Consider the following 20,358-nt stretch of genomic DNA (forward strand, 5'->3'; position numbering starts at 1 on the left):
TTTAGAAGGTCGACAAGGGTATCCGGGTACCCGCTACTGCGGTCAATTTTGACCGATTTTGAATCTTTTGGCACCATTGGATTCAGAAACTTATCTTCTTTCTGCAAATTGCCAACAATGTCCATCCGGAGTCGTCTGGTTCCCGGAAATCAGGATTTCCGGTGTAATGTTCCAGAACTAAGCATTTTCTTGCCAGTTACGCTAGAATTTCGAAGGAATAGATAGCAGAATATTAGAATGCTTGGGAAGAAACCCCTACAATATGAGTTTCAAAATTCATGAATTTACAACAGGAGGCTATGCCCCATGGAATTTTTTCGTCATCTGAATATCCCATAGAGATTAGTGACGTTTAAATCGCACACACTACACGTTATCTCGGAAGTACCCATTAAATGAGTATCTTGTACTCATTTTGTGAAGTTATTCAAATCTGTCAAAAAATGGGTATTTTCAAAAAACGAAAAGCGGGTACTTTTTCCCCATTTGAGAAAATGTCTTCTGCAAAAAAGAATGGGTAAAAATATGCTTTCAATCAACGTCAACACATCCCTGACGAAGTGAAGACCCAACGTGTCTGATATTTTTTTTAATAAGTGAGTGTTGCGATCATTCGCGAAGCGAGTATTGTCTGTTTTATTCGAGACAATACTCACCGAAACCATTTCGTTATAGGAATTTGGAACCGGTTGTTAGGAGGTAAGAATTAGAAGTGCAATCATGATGAAAATTAAGACACGTATTTTGAAAATGTGTTCCGTTTCAGGCTAGCGAAGAACTTTAAAAAGGGAAAAGCGAACCTGTGCGATGAGCAGCATCTGTCGCGGACCGACCAGCAGTGAACTGGATCTAGTTCCAAAAGTGTTCTTTCGCAAGGACAACCTTATGCCTTGGAACTCGGTTATATGATAATTATTGTGATTATAAACAATAAAGAGTATGACGTGTTTAAATTATTTTGAATATTTTTATAGGATTTACGTGGTTTAATGCCAGGTAGTCCCATGAAGCAAAACACAAGTCAACAAAATGGGTACTTTTCATTCATCTACAGAAACAAGAAGGGTAATTTTTTTTTGACGTATTCATCGAATACTCATTAATGAGTAAAATCTGTTTTACTCATTTCATGAGTTAAGCCACTTTTCTTCAAAATGGGTCTTTTTTTACTCTTTAATGAGTACTTTTAAGTTAGTGTGTACCGGACACAATCTCCGTGTGAAGTTGCTCAATGTTTCCCTCTAACTAACCTCAAAATGTATGGATTCTTTCCGCTAAAATGAGGCTGACAGCGATTTGCTATTATTAGCCACGGATTTTCTCTAATACATTCTCACAAAGCGTACTAATACCTATTACGTAATAGGGTACCCATGTCAGTGTCAATGGAAGAAAATTTGCACGATGAAAACATTGGCGTATACGTATACGCGTACGCACACTAGTGCAATAAATGTCAGCAATCTCAATGGCATGAGAAGGTTTGTTTACGAAAAACTTGTAGGGCCTTTTCTCGTGTTACTCTTGAAAAGTGTTTTTATTTACCTTTAGCCCGAGGGGGGCGATACATCTAAATCTCAAGTTTAGATGCTCAACAAATCTCACACTAGCGAATCAATCTTCGAACAATCTTCTTTCATTTGTCGCATCTACTTGCATCGCTCATCAATTTTTTGCAGGAAATCTTCAGAATCGTCATCAATCTTCTTTCTATCTACTCAGCGTGCGCGCAGCTAGCCACAGCAAAACACAATCTTTTTTGCATCGTAGATAGAGTCGTCCCCCTCGCTTTAGCCCCTATGTTGGTGAGATTGTGCAGTGAAAAATCTGTTGCATTGTTTATGTGTGCTCGTGAAATGTTTATATCAGTTTGACGTCTCTGTTTGAAGAGCAGTGTGTTTTAGCCTGCCCGGGTGACGAAGCTACGTAATAGCGGATAATTTGAAATTTCATTCGAAAAGTTTTCTGGAAATGAACAAGCTGGGACCCAGCCGACGCAGGCTCATCGCGGAACAATTTTGTTTTTACAGTGGCGGATATTTTCCGAAAGATTATAACACCGGCAATGCGTTCGATCATTTTGACGGAAACCAACAAAAAAGCATCTAGCGTGGCGACAACCCAAGAGAACACGTTCCGGGGACAATCCATCTGATGATGACAAAATTATGATAAACAGTCTCCTGCTGGAAATTCATGAATTTATTTATTTATTTATTTATTTATTCGTCAATCATTTACAATCAATAACGATACCCATATTGTAAGAGTTCCTTCCCAAACACTTCTATGGCCACTTGAGGTCTTACGGGAACCTGCTCCGGAATGGCCATTCTGGGGACAACCCTTAACATTTTTCTCAAGTGAGATAAAATTGTTTCTTGAAGGAGATTCCGATACTTTGATATCGATTCCTTCGAAATTCTAGCGAAAGTGGCAAGAAAATGCTTAGTTCTGGAACACTTTACAGGAAATCCAGATTTTCGGGATGGACATTGTTCGAAATGTCAAAAAAGAAGATAAGTGTTTGAATCAAATGGTGCTAAAAGATTCAAAATCGGTCAAAATTGGTCCCCCTTTCGAAGTCACTTGCTGTAATATGAAATCTTTCTTAATGAAAAGTAGTCTCTTCATGAGTTCTAAGATGCAACTGAATTCTGATTTCCTGTCGTGAAAATAACTTTATACTTTCTTAACTTGAAATCTGAATAGGTACCGGGGTACCCTGTCGATCACATAAAGGTTAAAGTTCTCCTCACACTTCGTGAAGGATACATCTTAGAATTAGCTTAGACTTCAAGTTTGATCAGCTTTGGAATTAATTTCTAGAACTGTTTTTGGAATGAACTTCAGCATTTCCCAGGAGTTCTCCTCCAAAATTCTAATCTAAGTTCCATCGGAATTTTCCATAACATTTTCAAGGAACTCTCGATAGAAGTCTTGTGTAATTATAGCTACAATTTAAAAATATTGTTTCTCATAATTCATTTGGACAGCGGTTTTAAAACTATAGGTGACTGCGACACACTATGACAAATTTCAGAAACTCACTATCTTAAAATACTGAAGACAGATTCTGTGGGGCCAAAATGATCTTTAAAACTCAAAAATAGCTTGGTTATCCAATAAGTACGACAAGTTCCAAAGGGGGGGGGAGGGGGGGTGGAGAAGAATTTAGAAATCTGTGCCTGCCATGAATAAGATATAAGAATAATGCGACGAATTTTGTGTGGCGTACACTTAATGCACCCTAAAAGCTTTCAAATAGCAAATGTACCGGTAACCCGCAACAATAGTGTTGAAAATGGGATTTAGACTTCACCGGTTTGCATGAAGCTTTACATCACTTTTCTTTTTGTCTTCATTGTTGAGATTTTCAGACGTAGACTGGTTCATTCCGTGAAGGAAGATAATTGGTTGATATGAGCAATTATTCGCATTTGTGCTAAAATTCAGCCATTTAGCCATTGATTTATTGAACAATACCAAATACGCCATTTTGAAATGTTTTCACGATTCAAAGCGGTTGAATTTTATCACAAATGTAAATGATTGCTCATTTCAAACATTATGTAAAGTTTCATGTAAATCGGACATGGTCCGGTCAGGATAAATTCGTCATTTATCGTGGAAATGTTTTAGCTATGAAAAAATGCTCTAAAATGCCAAATAAGTCCTGAAATTGCCTTAACCATAAGTGGTAAAAAAACACTCAGGGCGCTTAAATAGTCACTAAAAGATAGCATTAAAGAAACTTAACAGCTAAGCATCTCAGAACAATGAAGAGGGAGATAAAAAGTCCAAAATCCAAGCTCACTATGGAACTCAAAAAATTACCATAAATCCGACGGTTCGAAGGACCAAAAATGTTTACGCCAATTAGCGCGAACGGATAACATGGGATGGATTGCACTGATGGTCAAGGTTCTATTGTACATGAAACACCTACACAGTTCGAAAAAGTAGTGTAAATTTCTGTCACTATGATGCACATAAATGGAGCGTCACATATCATGCAAATTCACATTACAGATCGTGTAAATTTATGAGTCATTTAATGGAATATTCTAAATATTGTATGCAACCATCCATCTTTGTAAGCAATATTTCTAGCAAGTTGCTAGTTTACGTAAAAAGGAAGTTTACATGCTTCAATTTTAGCATGCATGGATACCATCACCATCACCATCACCATTAAAATTCATAATTTTTTGGTGCGTATCTTCTTGTGGTCAGTACTACATGTTGGTTACAAATTACTATAGCAAAGTGCCTAATGTCCATTAAAATGTGCGATGGTTTTGTAGCCTCCTGGACAGTGTTGGAAAAATATCAAAAGATCAAATCTCACCAATGAGAATAATCTCATTTGAGCATCGTAAACAATAATCAACAAGCAGACAACAGCGGATCATATTGAAAGCTGTGATACGGTTGCTCTGATATCATGCTAACAAAACTTACCAGCTACAATTCTCACCAAACTGTGGTGAGCTTGAGCTTCCATATTCCTGATGTACACCCGAACACGAACCGAAACTAACATCACTGCTGGTAGTAACTTCGTGTCAGCCATCTGTGAACAGTAAAGAGAGATGGCAAGCTATGCTTTCTCTTTCTAAGAATACGATGTGTTACAGAATCATTGTTGTGGTAAGCCAACTCGTAGCTGCAATCTTACATGTTCTGAATAGTCTCGCAATATCAAAGGAGCTTGTAAAATCAATATCATACTTGATATTTTATTCCAATATCTCGCGTGATATTGGGAGCCCCTGAGAGCGAAACAAAATCATTTGAGTGAGGATTATGCCATCACTGCTCCTGGACTGCCGATTTTGAGCGGGAGAGCCGATTTAAGGTCGAAGTACTAGAAAATGGCGCTTATGTACTTTTTGCTACAATTTATTCGGCAGATTGTAGATGCTCGATTTATGCTGTTCAACAGTGATGTTTCCCTAGGCTGATAACTAATGTTTGTAACATTGGCGTAAACAGCATTAGGAACATCAAAATAGCCTGACACATGAAAATTGCTTTTGAAACACAAGAATGGACATGAATTGGCAAAAATTACCTTAGAACAATGAAATGTAATTTTAAAACGCCTAAATGGTCTGACAACTGGCTTGAAACGTTAATTGGCGTAGGAAGAGAAAAATGGCTTAGAATTGAAATAAAAATAAATACGCAAAAATGGTCTAACAATTGCCAAAACGGCCTGAAGACTCTTTCAAACGTCAAAACGAAAAAAATGGTCCAATGTCCCTAAACACTAAAAATCGCAAAAATTACAAAAAATGGCTATCAAAACACCAAACATTCCTAGAATTGCACAAATAGCTAAATTTTATAAAAAGTTCGGGTGGGTGCACACCCTACTTTGAACAAAGTTCGTTGTGTGGTATCAAGTCTGGATATCATCAACGAATCGGAGTAAGTTCTGAAGGAGCATTTTGCTACACAAGGTGTAGTAGATGTCCACAGAATTTGCAAGAGTTGTGGCGAGGGGAAGGTTAACACCTCATCTGTGGTGTTAACTTTCGAGTAGACCAGCTTTCCGGAAACGGTTAAGTTGGGTCTCCTCAGTATTAGAACCCGAGCGTACTACCTACGACTAACCGTAGGTGCCATACCTACGTGAAGGAGGCTGATATACTGCATATCAAGACCAACCTTGGTGTCTCCTTTGGGGATGCCAAGAGGGTTTATAGCGCTGAGAAGAGTGGAAAGTCCTATGCAGAGGTTGCTAAGACTGCGCCTGTGGACTCTGGTAAGGGTCCTCAGGAGCCGTTTTACCAAAGGTACTAAGAAGAAGAAGAAGAATAAGAAGAAGAAGGCTAAGCAGGGAGCTGCGAAATCCATCCCTCAGGGCAAAGGGACAGATGGAGCTCCGTCTGCTAAGCGTGCCAAGACCGGCAAAAGGGGACTAGCCAGTGCAAGAGTACTGGGGTTAGTGCTAGTCCGCTTGCCGGTCTTGCGCGAGATAATGCTACGAGTGGTAAGGCTGCTGGTAGGCACCGACCCCTTGCCTGATGCCGAAACACCAACTGACAAAGACAAACAGCTCCTGGAAAAGTTGGTGGAAAGCCTACGAAAGGAGGTCGCCCTTGGCAAGGGAAAGATCAAACAGCTCAAGGAGTCGAAGACTCGCCTTGAGCTGAAATGTGCTTCCCTTGTTGGACAACTCGAAAGAGTAGGCGTTAACCTCGACTCCGATGGGAGGGAGGCTACTGTTCCCATGACCCGCAAGAAAAGGAAACAGACCGCCGGCCTCGAGGACACTCGTGGCCATAAGAGAAGCAAAAGAGGAGAAACTGCAGCACCTTCTCCCCCTATAGACTCGGTACCGGAGCGCGAAAGCCACGCTGTTACCGGTAATAAGTAGTTACCATGTCTGATGTCCCACAACAGAATGGTAAAGAGCCACGTAATACTGCAATGGAATGTCCATGGGTTGCGATCAAAGTTATCTGAGATCCAACTATTGACAAAGAAACTGAACCCTTGTGTCATCGCCCTCCAGGAAACGATGGCCAAGGTAGCAGATCTACCCCCAAACTATCTCGGTGGTAGATATAAGTGGTATATCAAGCCTCACATTAACGCCTTCATCAACCGCACTGGGTTGGCTGTTAAATAAGATATACCACATAAGGTAGAGCAGCAAGGTTGCAAATACTCATTTCAGCTAAAATAATGTTTTTCGGAATAATAAAACCAAAAGATGGTATGATGACATGTTTTACTTGTAACTTACAAGAAGAGGTTACACAGTATGCGTTTGAAACATAAAACCTGTAAATTTTGCTTTCTATGAGTCACAATCAGCGGTTTTCTGATCGCTGAGTAAGTGATAACATCTCTGATCACGCCTTCCTTCGGAAGAGAAGTAAAGCCTTTGAACCCCGGGTGATGAGTTGATGGGTCGATAGGGGTAGGGTCCAGGTGATGGAGCTGCCTCCCTGTCGTCGGTAGCATTGGTGCTCAGCACGGAAAACAAGATCGACGGAAAACAAATCAAGTGAAAAAATGTTACTCGTGATGTTCTATTTTTTTATAATGGTAGCCCGTTTCTATTTAGACGCAGCGGAAGAGAAACAAGTTTATAAGCAAGACTAGACTGGCCCACACAAAAAAGGTGAAATTTTCCACGGGCCACCCTCTAGCTTTGTGTCTTTAGGTGAGAAAACCATTCTCTGAAAGTTTTAGCTCATTTGGTTGTAGGATGAGCTGGCGCTTTTAGTTTGAATTTTGTATGGGGATTTTGGATAAAATACTGACTGACTGCATTATGAATCCGGTTAGTTTTATTGAGTTACTCGTGTTTGAATATATATAAGAGCATTTTGTATATGAAATTTTTAACAAAATCCCCTATATTAACATATATTAACATTAAACCAACAAGACTGGTGCTTACGTCAAAAAGAGCTGAAACATCAGAGAGTGGTTATCTCACCGAATGACACGAGTCAGGATGTTGGCCAGTGGAAAATATGAACTTTTATTTTATAAGTGGAAATCTAGTTGATACGTTGCAAAAGCTGCCTGTATTTTGTTGCAATAACGAACATACGCCTGTATTTTGTTGCAATAACGAACACGAATTCACATATAAATTCAAGAATGAATATCTCCATAAATCTAACTTGAATAATGATGCTGTCTTGAGAAAAGTTGTTTCTTATATACTAAGCAACATGAACTGAAAGTCTGAGCTCACTTGCTGAACCAGTTTTATACACAAAAGAGTGAGCCTTTTTTCAGCCCTATATTAGTTGTATACCTGGGTAGAATTGTTTATGTCATAGCAGAGGCAAAAAAATATAAACAGGTTAAACAAATATTACATTAAACCTGTATTTGAGATAAATTCTCTGGGTACTTCTCTGACGTTCACCATATTGTGCCTAAGGAGCTCATCCCATAAAGATTATGTGTCTGCACATATGCAACCAAAACCAGTCATAAAAAGTTTATATAAACTGTTATAGAACATGTGTTGCTTGGGTGGAAAGGCGAAAAAAAAATTAGAAATCATCTTTGAGAGAAATTTTCCATTTTTTGTCAAACCCGTTCAAAAAAAAGGAGGTAAAGCGCGGGTTGTGCTTTGTAGGACGGAAATTAGTTCAAAAACCCTACGATGCTAGAATTCAGCCATGGAGAGGGAAAAATCAAAAGGATTCATCAGTTGGCGTGGAACTGCTCAACATTGAAATTTATCCGCAAGGAGGACGCTCGTCGTACCAAGTATCAAAGAGCCTCAGACACTTAAGACGATTTTTTTTTCTTCTCGTATGCATGGAATGGTTCATCGATCACCACATTCATAATGTTAACTTAACAAACATACCAACATGCTTACCAAACAGAAGTCTACTACTACTTTGCTATCTACTCAAAATTGTACACCATATTGAAAAAGCGTTCGCTGAAAAATAATCTTAGATATGTGTTTTCTTAGATATTAAGGGTGCTTTTGTTAATGTAAGATACGGTGCCATAACAGAAGCTGTACGTTATTACGGGACTCCTTCAATTAGTTGAACTAGATGTATTAACCAGATGCTCAAGAAAGAACCCTTCTCGACTCTACTCTAAATAGAGGTTTAAAAATTGAGTATCCGTGGACGCCCTCAAGGAGGAGTCCTGCCCCACTTTTGTGGAATCTCATTCAAGATACGCTGTTGAGGAAACGCGATTAGCAATAACATCGGCATTCCTATATATGGTTTTCCTGATAGTTAGTTTGTGTATATATTAAGCACTTAATATAAATGATGGGTGGTCCTCACTTTAACTTAAATCAGGAATCTAGCTTTTTGTTTTAAGTGTTATAGGTGGACACTAGACTGATGCAAAATTTGACTTTTTCGCTCCACAGTACTTAAACGATTCCAAATCGGATCCTGACTAACCTCTCAAAATTTGAACCCCTTTGGTGAGAAACTGAGATGGCACAAACCATTTGAAGTTTGTTTAGGAATTACTATGGTAAAACCAAGATTTTTGTTCATGTCTATCTAATAATTCACCATATCGGTCTGCTTCAAAAACTTTCAACTGTACTTGTAAGAAATTTTCCCAGCTACAACTTTGCGGAAGACCACTTTTTGATTAAATGCAAGGATCGAAAGTTATTATTATTATTATTTAGCTTTATTTAGGAGGCTTTCAGCCTTAGGCTGGTTCGCCTCCAAAGGATCGAAAGTTATCAATGGTTCAATGCGCTGATGTCTAATGATCATGCTCAATCAACTGCTCAGCAGGCAACATTGGTGTTTCTGGGGCGTTGAATAGGACACAAAAATCATGGCTACTATGTCACACTGCAAAATACAGTGTTGCCTACAGAGCAGCTGCTTGATCATGTCATAAGTTTACCAATCTCTTAAATAATTAACTTAATAATAAACTTTTTCCTGTCTCATGTTTTTCATAGAAACAATCTTCAGCAAAGTTGTAGCTGAGAAAATTTTCTTTAATAATGGCTATCGAACTGTTTCGCAGCTCAATATGGAAAAAGACTAGAAGGCAATGAACAAAAAGTTGAGATTTCCCATAGTAATTTACATGTAAACTTCAAATGGCTTGTGCGAAGTCTGTTTCTAACCAAATGAGTTGTAACTTTGGGAGGCTAATCAGGACCCGATTTGAAACCATTTAAGCACTGTGGAGCGAAAAAATCAAATTTTGCATCAGTCTAGTGGACACATTCTTCGGAAAAATTGAACGAACAACTATTTCAATCAACTTTGCTAGACATAATTTTCCTAGCTCTTTATTTGACCTTACTAGACATATTATTATGCCTTGAAAACTAGGGTTCCCATAAAAAAATAGTTTATTTAATCAGTCAAACTTTTCGATAAAGTGGAATTCAGAAAAGTTCGAGAGAAAATTATGGCACACATTGTTGTAAGATAAAGTATTTTTGTATAATTTAACATTCAAAAGTGGTAATTTTGACCCAAATTTTCCAGTCTTCAAATGTTAATATCTCAGATAGCTGGATAAATTTTTTTATTCGTGATTCTGTTTTTGAAAAGTAACACATAATCCAACATTTGAGGTTAGAACTATGAGAACTACTTTTATTCTTGTATGTAGTAAATATGCTTAAATAATACCAAAAATTACATTCAAAGTGTATTATGTTACCTCATACGTGAAGCTTACGATTTTCAGAGTTGGTTGAAAAAGCTATTTAACTTGAAGCTTTAGTGTGATAATTTATAAGCTAGAGAATGATCTTAGAAGAGGATAGGTAGATAGTTCCGCTAGAGTACGGCAGTATGAAAATTGAATAGAAGTTGAAAATGAGCGAAGGGCCATTAATGCGACAGTACTAGTCAAACGCACACCTTTTTACCTAACTCATACATGAATGTGAAACAATTAAAATTTCCTATCTACCTACCCTCTTCTGACCTTTCTCTAGCTAATAAATTATCACACTAAAGCTTCAAGTTAGATAGCATTTCCAACCAACTCACCTAAAATTAATTTAAAAATTATGTGTAACTCACATAAGCCTGATTACAGTAACTAGGCTGTAATTAGTTATTAAAGTCTTTCACACTATACTTTATGACGAAATGTAAAACAGACAAGCAAGAATAAAAAACTGAAACTTTTTAGAAGAAACAAAATAATAACAAAAAAAAAAGAAGCTCCAGCATGGTTAAATTAAGATCTAGACATACACTGTCTTCTGCAAAGTTGCTTGAAATATGTTTTTCTAAAAATTTCCTGATTAATAAAACCATCCATAACTTAAAAGCTGAAATTTAAGTCTATGAGTTAAATTTTAAATAAGCACCACCCTAATCAATATTTTCAAAAGAAGAAGAATATTATTCCAACAACTTTGCTCGAGACACCATGTGCTTAGCTGTTCATTGACCATTCTACCCTGGTTGCAGTAGTTTGGATGTTATATTCAACAACTTTTTTTTTTCTGTTTGTAGTTCTAGTACCTCATTATGTGCTTAAGAGGCGGATAAATTCCTACGTTGAGCTATCCAATGAACATTTAGAATTATGGTCCTGCTTGGATGGACAAATTTTTGATTGCTTGAAGTAGCAATGTGAGGGGGCAATCCCAAGTAACCAACAAGCCTGCTTAGTGATAATCCGACTATTAATGCGCCAAAGCCCTGTATTAGCCATATGTTAGCTTTATGTAACAAAATCAATCAAAATTAGCGGGTTTATTGGTTACCTCCCAAGTAACAATTTTGGTTTCATGAGGGTTCTGTAGACCATGATTTAGACTTGTAGAATGCTATAAAACCTCGATAAAACCTGCAATGTTACTTGGGTATAGCAATTTTTCTGTTTTTTATTAGGCGGCCTAAAAAATCAATTTATAGATTCTAAATATTTTGCTTTACATTACATCGAAAAGTACTAGAAATAAGATTTTTAAAACTAGGCACAGCCCACATTTTTGCAGAAGCAAGGAAGTTGCTTTATTCAGGCGTTCATTACTTACATGAAAATTTCCAATTAACTTTAATGCGTATTTACTCCATTTAGAAAAAAGTTATTCTAACAGTTTTATCCTCAAATGCTGCGTTATGTGTGATCTTTCAGAAGCCACATCTTGAATAAAATTATCAATCCCACTACCAGAGATTACAAGACTGCATGTTTTGGGTTAAAATTACTCATCACTTTTGAATGTTAAGTTATACCCAAATACTTTTTTGAGCAAAAATGTGCGACATAATTGTCTCTACAACTTATTTCAACACCACTTTTTCGGAACATTTGAAGCAAAACGATTAAAAAAATAAGGAGCACCAAGCAAGTTTATAGCTCCTCCGGAGACGAACCAGCCCAGGGCTGAAAGTCTCCTTAATAAAGATATAAAAAAAAAGTTTATAGTTAAAAAAATAATTCAAGCATGGTCAAATGAAAAGCAAGAAAAATTATGATTTCAGCAAAGTTGCAAGAAATATTTTAATGTGCAGCTGAAGAAAGTAAAGCAAAGGGCGTACCATTTCTGATGATATGCTCAACGGCTTAAAAAAAAGGGCCTATACATTGAAAGATATAAAAAAGCTTATTAATTTACGATATTAAATTGTTATCAATTTTCATATACTTTTAAAAACTTACTTAAATTTCTTTATATATGAATTGAATAGTGGCGAAAAAATTTAAAATTCATATTCTTAATTTTTTTTACATTTCAGACACAGGCCCTTTTCAATTGTTACGCGAGAAATAATGTATTCCCGCTAAAGCATTTCCGCGACTTGGTGTCTTAGGCAAAGTTTCTCATCATAATAAGGATCATATATTGACACACAAAAATAGTTCAAAACTCTTCCACAAAGATGGTGCCTCAATCTAACTTCTTTCTCTGAAGTTTTGGAGACTTATTGTATTGGGCAAAGTTGTATATCTTAACAAAATAAACAACTCTTTTGATGACGTAAAATTTCCACAGCCTATTGGTTACAATTTATATGGAGTTAAAGAAAAATGTCGAAAATATGTTTTTTTTCTGTTTCGGTTTTTTTGCTTATTTTACGTACAATATAATGTTGTATTTTTCTCTTATGCAAATGCATTAAACAAAATATAAAAATGTGGGAGCGGTATATTTTGGTGTTTTTGAGATTTGTTCATTTTAGTGGAACATGTTTTTTTTCTAGAACTTTTTTTAATGCATTGAAATGGCGCTTTGAAGGCTTGACGACTCTAGCAAAGTTGTGTATCTTGATAAAATAAACAACTCTTCTGAAGAAGTCAAAGCTTCACAGCCTACTGTTTTCAAGTTATATGCATTTAAACAATATATTTAAAATTAAACACTAATGTTCACATTCTCAACTCGAAAGCAGTCTAGGAGTGGAGTTTAAACGTCTTAAGAAGAGTTATTTATTTTATCAAGATAAACAACCTTGCCAGAGTCGTCAAGCCTTCGAAGCGTAATTTCAATGCATTAAAAAATGTTTTAGAAAAAAAACATGTTCTACTTAAATAAAAAAATCTCAAAATGTAATATTTTGTTTATCAATTATTGCTTATTTTTTACTGAAAATGTCAAGTTGCGATTTTTTTGCGCTTTGGGAGTTAATAAAATTAAAAATTGCTGTTTTTTTTTCATTTTTTTTTTTCAATAATATCTTTAAAATTTGAAGCTTATAGTGATACTCTAAGGAAGCCTCAGCGTGAAACTTCAAAAGCACAAATGTCAGCTTCCACAAAACATACAAATTTGAAATTGCTACTCTCTGTTTGTAGTAGCACAGCAAACAAGGAGTAGCAATTTCAAATTTGTATGTTTTGTGAAAACTGACCTTAAACCAGTATGTTTCTTCACAAAATTTATGTATTTAATGCATTTGCAAAAGAGAAAAATACAACATTATATGGTTGTAAGCAAAAAAAACTTAAACAGTTAGCAAAAAAAAAAACATATTTTCGAATTTTTTTTAACTCCATATAAATTGGAACCAGTAGGCTGTGGAAATTTTACGTCTTCAAAAGAGTTGTTTATTTTGTTAAGAAAAACAACTTTGCCCAAGCCATCAAGTCTCCAAAACGTCAGAGAAAGAAGTTAGATTTTGGCGCCATCTTTGCGGAAGAGTTTTGAACTATTTTTGTGTGTCAATAGATGGTCCTTATTCTGATGAGAAACTTTGCTCAAGACACCAATGCTTCATTTCGGAGTTATTAATTTTGCTCCGCTAGATCGCATTCCTGGCCCAGTGTGCATTGCATTGTGGACTATCGGTTAATCTGTTAAAAACATCTACAAGGTGACAAAAAATATTCGCCTTCAGTGTTTTAGTCAAACTGTTCTTCGTCTTCTTATTCTTTGCATTTCAAACTTATTGCATATCGTATATAAGTTTATTGCGTGCTCTCAACTTAGTGGTCTAGATACATTTCCACACTTGTGAGTTGAGAGCTTTCGATTCCTGTACCATTTTTGCATTAGTATAATTGTGTAGCAAAAACAAACTTACAATATATGTCTCGGGAAGTCGAGAAATTTTACAATCCGAAAAATTCCTAGACCGGACCCGGAATCAAACTTAGCCATCTCCAGCATAGTCTTGCTTTGTAACTGCACCTTTACCGATTGAGCTAAGAGAGGCCTTAGTAATAATGTTATTAAGTTTATTACTAGCAGCGTAATCCGGCGGCAATCGATCACCGAGGTGAAATTGATCATTACGGGTTGCGTGAGAAATCTTGATAGCATTTCATCATGAAATTTCAATGACGGCTTTGACCAGTAAAAAATGTAGATTAAACTGTATAAAATTTAAAGTTTATGGCATTCAATATCAACATTCAAACAAACGGTCATAGATCTGCAACGATTGTCACTTTAAAGGCGTATTTTTCACTAAACTATGTGTCAATGAATCTGAATTATTTAATAAATTACAGAAAAAAGGTTCCCAATACTGAGAAATCGATGATTTTCTGTGAAATTTTCAATGTTTTTTTTTTATTGATAATTGCTTATCTTCAGGTGCAAATGTGATTTTTTTTGTTATTTCTGCTGAAAATACACTTCGCACAAGACTTTTAGCATCTTGTTCGGATATAGGGAACCAACATTTATTAAGACCATTGACTAGAAATTTAGTCGAAAGTCGTTTAAGGGGTTGATCAATTTCACTTCATATCGATATTTTCAGATTTCAAAATGGTCCTTAGATTAGAAAAAGTAATATCATCTAAAATGTAACTCAAATATTGATAAACGCAAGTGTTCCACCAGAATTCAGAATTTCATGACGAAATTGCTTAATATATGGGGAAGTGTATAAGTTATGTAATCCTCTAATTGGCCTAAAAGCTTAAAATTCAGTTCATTAAACTAAAAATGCCCTCCACAGGATGTTAGTATCAATACTATTCTGCCAATAAGAAGAGCACTAGTGTCATCATAACTCGCACATTAACTATCAACATTCCTATGCAACAAGTTGTGGCGCTGTGTCGAAATCGCCGAAAGGAATTTGAAGGTCCCGTAATTTGATGAGCATAAATTTTTGAGCATTCAAAGCCAACTGCCTCTGGAGCATCACATCTGCTCATCAAATTTCATCACAAGTAGCTGTCCTTGAACTTGACGATAGCAACATCTATAAAAACGTTCGCATTCATGCCCCGAACTCTAAAAATTTAAAAATCAAAACCAGTCAGCTCCCCTCGCGGCCATCCGTTTTCATCTGATAAGATTTCTGCTCCCTATAAATAAACCTCCCAAAGATGCGTGATTGACGGTCATTCTGATGGCAAATCATTTTCGTCAAGTCACTCTAGCAGAAGCAACATTCGTTTTTTTTCATCAAAATATGATGTGATGGCTTCCAAATTAGTCGACACTATTTCCTTGATTTTCCACTGCGCAAGTAGTGCAAACCGGAGTTTGGTATGTGTTCATCGCACAAATTGGAAACTCATCAAAGTAGATTGGTTTCCTCATCGGTCGAAAACCAATGAATTCCGCTTCACATCCGAACGTCCGAACCGCGGCCGGACCCCGAACCGAATGTACACCTAAGTCTCATGAAGGCAATTAAATATTTACCACGAAAAAACCAATTGAAGGCTAACGGCTCATTACATGAATGGTGTGTTGTGTACATATGACCACAGTGTCTGTGTGCACTGCATTCTCATATTACATGCTGTCGGTTATTAATCACGTTGCTCGTAGTGAGTATGGCAACTCAACCGACCGAACTTGCTGACACTGGCTGGTAGGCAAGCGTCGTCCTTCCGTTCGTCCAGTTCGGTTGTTGCTGTTGTTGTTGTTTGAGTCATTGTTATTGATGGTTCGAAGTAATGTAAGAGAGTATTCGATCCAACGAAGTCCTTCCATGGAGAATCCTTTGTTCAAATATTGAATTAATAAACAGCACGCGATGGGAAAAGCCATACCTTGGTCAAATCTAGGTCAAATGCCAGTTCAATCCTTAGAGGACGTTAGTCCCCCGAGCAAGGCAATCAATATCGTCATATGGTACTAATAGTAGTTACCGATCGTATACCGCAAGCACGCGTAGTGGTGCCAGTAAATTGTGCAGCAATCAACGCCACATCCAATCGAACAACGATCCAAAGTCGATTAAGCCACCCCGTAGACATGCGAGATTTGTGCAACATGGCCTACTATTCGGTGCTACACGCTGGTGGTAAATGGCAAACCGACTGCCACCGCCGCCGTTGCCATGGGGCAGGCGAAAAACTCGTTTTCCACTCCGTCTATTTCGCGCAGGCTAGATATTATTGAACTTATGTAGATATAATGTGTTTTTTTTTTCGCAAAAACTGCATTGGGAAAAAAAGAAAAACTCGTTTCATGAAATTCCTTCTTCGGTTCGTGCTTGCTTTGCTTTTCTTCTGTATCTCTCTCTCTCTCTCCAACTTGCTCATATTCAAACACACATATTGCTCGTAGCTCTGATTTTTTTTATACTTTAATTCGTTGCTTTCCATTCACAACTTTATTTTTGGTTATATAATTTTTCCGTTTTCGCAGCAGACACTGAGTTCGAGCTAATTTTTCGAACATTTTTAATTTACACTTTACGATTTGATTCGTATCCACTTTGTTGCTTTTCCTTTACTTTTCGTCATAATCATGGTTTCCTTTGTTTTTCATGTTTCACTCAACAATCACTTCACACACACACACAAACCTCTTCTGATTAGAAAATGTATTATCCTGGCGTTTTCTTGTTCCAACTCATTCCCGGAATATCATCCTCCAAAAGTGCGAATCCAGCCATCCATCCTTCGCGAATTGATTGCGCTACCATGGCCAAGGGGTGGTGGTGTTGTTGGATGTTGCGAAACCAGAACACAACAAAACAGAACAAACCTTTCGGAAGCGACCACCCAAAGCTATCCAAACCGAAGTGGGGGCGAATGCGAAAGAACAAACGTACAAACTGCGACCAATTGACAACCTCTAGCGCTGAGTGTCCAACTGAAACTGAGCCGCTGTGAGCCGAGTAGCCAGGTTTTTGGGGTGGTGGAAACTTGCTGTACCTGTGCTGCTAGGAGGTAGAGTAGAGTCGAATGCGCATAGCAGCAAAAGCGGTGCGGTACGGCACGGCATGTGGTGCGTTGTGTAGAGGTTAAACTAGGCACTACGGTGTATGCGAAAGAGCGAAAAACTATCCAGCACAAACTCAGCAGCTGGGGGTTGCAGAAGAAAAACTGAAAAGCTCAGCTTTAATATGTTGCTGGTAGAAATGTTTGCCTTTGCTCTGCGTATCTGGTCAGAGTGTCCTATGTGACATAGAATTTTAAAGCAAATTTCTAGATTTAATGCCGCAATAATTTTCTTTTCTTCTTTGGCTATTTTGTCTTAACTGCACATTTACATATGTCATGTAGGTACTTAGTGTACTTTAAACACTTCCACTTGTTAATTGAGAGCTTTCTAAGCCTGTACCAATTTTATATTCGTAATAAACAATTAGTTTTGTTATATAGTATCTACGTATACATACACGTTAACTACGTACGCGCTAAGGATGGTATCCATAAGTAATTTCACACATTTGACACGTTGTTTCGTGATAATCAATGCGTATTTTTCGACCGTATGACCACAAAAATGTTAAAAATTTAAATACCGTTGAACTTGAGACTATCATAAAAATCTGCACAGTTATGGCCTCACAAGAAGTATACCCTAGAACTAAATACAACTTCAATAATTATTACAGCATTACAACATGCTGCTAGGGATGAGTTGCCAGGGCCGTTTTAGCCACCCTTGGGGACCTTGGTCTATTTTTTTTTATTACGTATCAATTATCAAATTCTTTTTTTTTTTTCCTTTGGTTTGTTTTTTCCGTCGATCTTGTTTTCCGTGCTGAGCACCAATGCTACCGACGTGCCAGGAAGGCAGCTCCCACACCTGGACCCTACCTATCGACCCATCAACTCATGAACCGGGGACCAACGGCTTTACTTCCCATTAGAAGGAAGGCGTGATCAGAGATGTTATGCCTCAGAACATCCCGGCGGCGCCGACTGGGATTGAACCCAGGCCTGCTGGGGTGAGAGGTAATCACGCTTACCACTACACCACCGGCGCCGTTAATTATCAAATTCTAGCAAACATGAAATAAAAATAGGTACTTGCGACAATCCTTTTCGTTTAAATTTGTTTAAACCTAACCTTCTTTTATTTAAAGGCACGTTTAAACTTAGAGATCAACCAGCTTAAAGCTGAAAATATTTTTAATTAAAAATAAATATACATTTAAACTGAATAAACTAAATCTGTTGACGACTCACCATACTTGCGAATTTGTTAATAAAAGTGTTGATATCAATTTTCATCAATATTTTGTAGTCAATATTCATCCCTAGGCATTGACAAAACCTTGCGATAGCTGGAAAACTACCATGCCTCGGGATTATCTGCATCTTTACCCAATCGAGAAAGATGCACACCAGTGTTGCCAGAGGTCCGATTCCAAAAGTGCAGTTGAACCCTATAGTAATATCATATTCAATTTTAATTCGTTAACAATCACGTATTTGTATGTTGATTTTATTGTGCTGTAATTTAAATTACTCGTTTATTTACATTTGATTATTTTTAATAATAAAGTTGCTGGATAATCGTACCTTTATATTGATCCTTTTTAAATCTATATGCGTTATTATTATAGGTCTGCAATCTTTTGGAAAGCGTCACCACACAGATTCTATTTTATCCGATTTGCGGTTCTTCTTATTATTCTTCTTCTTCTTTCCTTTATTCAACGTCGGTTTCTGTTCCGCAATCTAGTGCCAATCATCGACGAACATCGATTGCCATCCATTGACGGCAATCGAATGTGCAGGAAGACAGCTTCCACACCTGCGTAGGAAATCGCACCCATCCAACACACATGGGTCGGGACCAACGGCTTTACTTCCCTTCCGAAGGCAGACGTGACCAGAGATTTTTATGCCTCAGAAAAATCCCACCGACCTCGGCTGGGATTGAACCCAGACCCATTGGGGTGTTAGAAAGCAGTCAGATTTTGCGGTTCGGCTTGTATATTTTTACAACAACAAAAGAAACGTTTGCTATATCTAGGAGGTCAGATAACGTCAGGCGGCATAATGAAGGTCACTAGCGTGCACAGGAATCTTGTTAAGGAGGGGCAATTTTTTTCTATGGTGCATTTAATTTGGGGATGGGGAGTACTCCAAAGTGCGTGGTGGATGGTGCTGTCCACCCACCACTGTTTCTCTACTGTTCAATTTAGGTAATTTAATTTAGTAAAACAACAATAGACCAAGGTCAATGGAAAACTAATACCCAATTTTCAATTAGGGAATCCAAAAGCTGTCTTTAAACTTTATAAAGTTGCGAAAAAGTCCATCCTCAGAATTTCTTGAGGGCTTTTTCGAAATTTTTAGAACTTCTTCTCAGAAGTCATCTGGAATTATTTTTAGAACTCTTCTTGACTTTTACTCAGAACACCTCGGAACTGAAATTCCCTTAGAGTTTCAGAAGAATTTCCTCAGTATTATCCAGAAATTATTCCCGGAATGAGCTAGAAATAATCCTCGGAATTTGCTTGAATTTTTGCTTAAAATCCCTTTGGAATTTCAGTCAAAATTTGATTTTCTTGGTATTTTTACGAGATTATCTTGGAATTATCTGCAGGATGCACTGGAAATTAATCTGTAGAATTTTCTTTGAATTATCCCCAGAAATATTTTGGGACTGTCCTAAGAATTCAATATCCTTGAGGTTCTCCTCGGAATATTTTAGAACTTTTTTTTCCTCAGAACACCTTGGAACTGAAATTCTCCTAAAGTTTAAGAAGAATTTCCTCTGTATTCTCCAGAAATTCTTCCCGGACTGAGCTTGAAATTATCCTCGGAATTCCATTGAAATTTTCCTCAAAATTTGATTCTCTCGGTATTCTTTTCGAAATTATCTTGGAACTATCTGCAGGATTCACTAGAAATTATTCGCAGAATTTTCATGGAATTATCCCCAGAAATCTTTTCTTTGGAACAGTCCTCAGAATTCAATACGCCTGAAGTTCTTCTCGGAAGTCAAGTTTAAGTTATCTGCCCATTCACCAAAACGTTGTAGTTTTTCTACCAGAAATGTTCAATAAAACTTGCCCCTGCATTCACCAGAACTGTGCAATTTTTACATCAGGAATTTTCAATACAAACTTGCCCCAGGTAATTTAAGACCAACAAATTTCAATTGACTTTCAGAATGTTGCAGGTTTTCCACCAAATAAAACTTGCCTCTATTTTCGGATTTTTCAAAATAAATTTTCAGTAAAGCAGCTTCCCTTCAATCATCAGAATGTTGCAAATTTTACACCAGGA

General features: G+C 37.2%; 1 protein-coding gene across 2 annotated transcripts in view; it reads right to left on the reverse strand.

Annotated features, from left to right (window-relative positions):
- Positions 1 to 20,358, reverse strand: part of snu (snustorr) — a 247,798-nt gene that overhangs the window by 86,828 nt on the left and 140,612 nt on the right. Inside the window, exon 1 of one of the 2 annotated variants that reach the window (XM_065218488.1) lies at positions 16,871 to 16,995. The exons of the other annotated variant lie outside the window; for it this stretch is intronic. The gene's annotated coding sequence lies outside the window, so the exon portion shown is untranslated. Of the gene's footprint in view, positions 1 to 16,870; positions 16,996 to 20,358 lie in introns of those variants that run through there. 2 annotated transcript variants of the gene reach the window in all.

The sequence above is a fragment of the Ochlerotatus camptorhynchus genome, unplaced genomic scaffold (genome assembly GCF_037179485.1).
Source record: "Ochlerotatus camptorhynchus isolate MF236.1 unplaced genomic scaffold, CSIRO-AGI_Acam_v1.1 ptg000087l, whole genome shotgun sequence".
NCBI classification, from domain to species: domain Eukaryota; kingdom Metazoa; phylum Arthropoda; class Insecta; order Diptera; family Culicidae; genus Ochlerotatus; species Ochlerotatus camptorhynchus.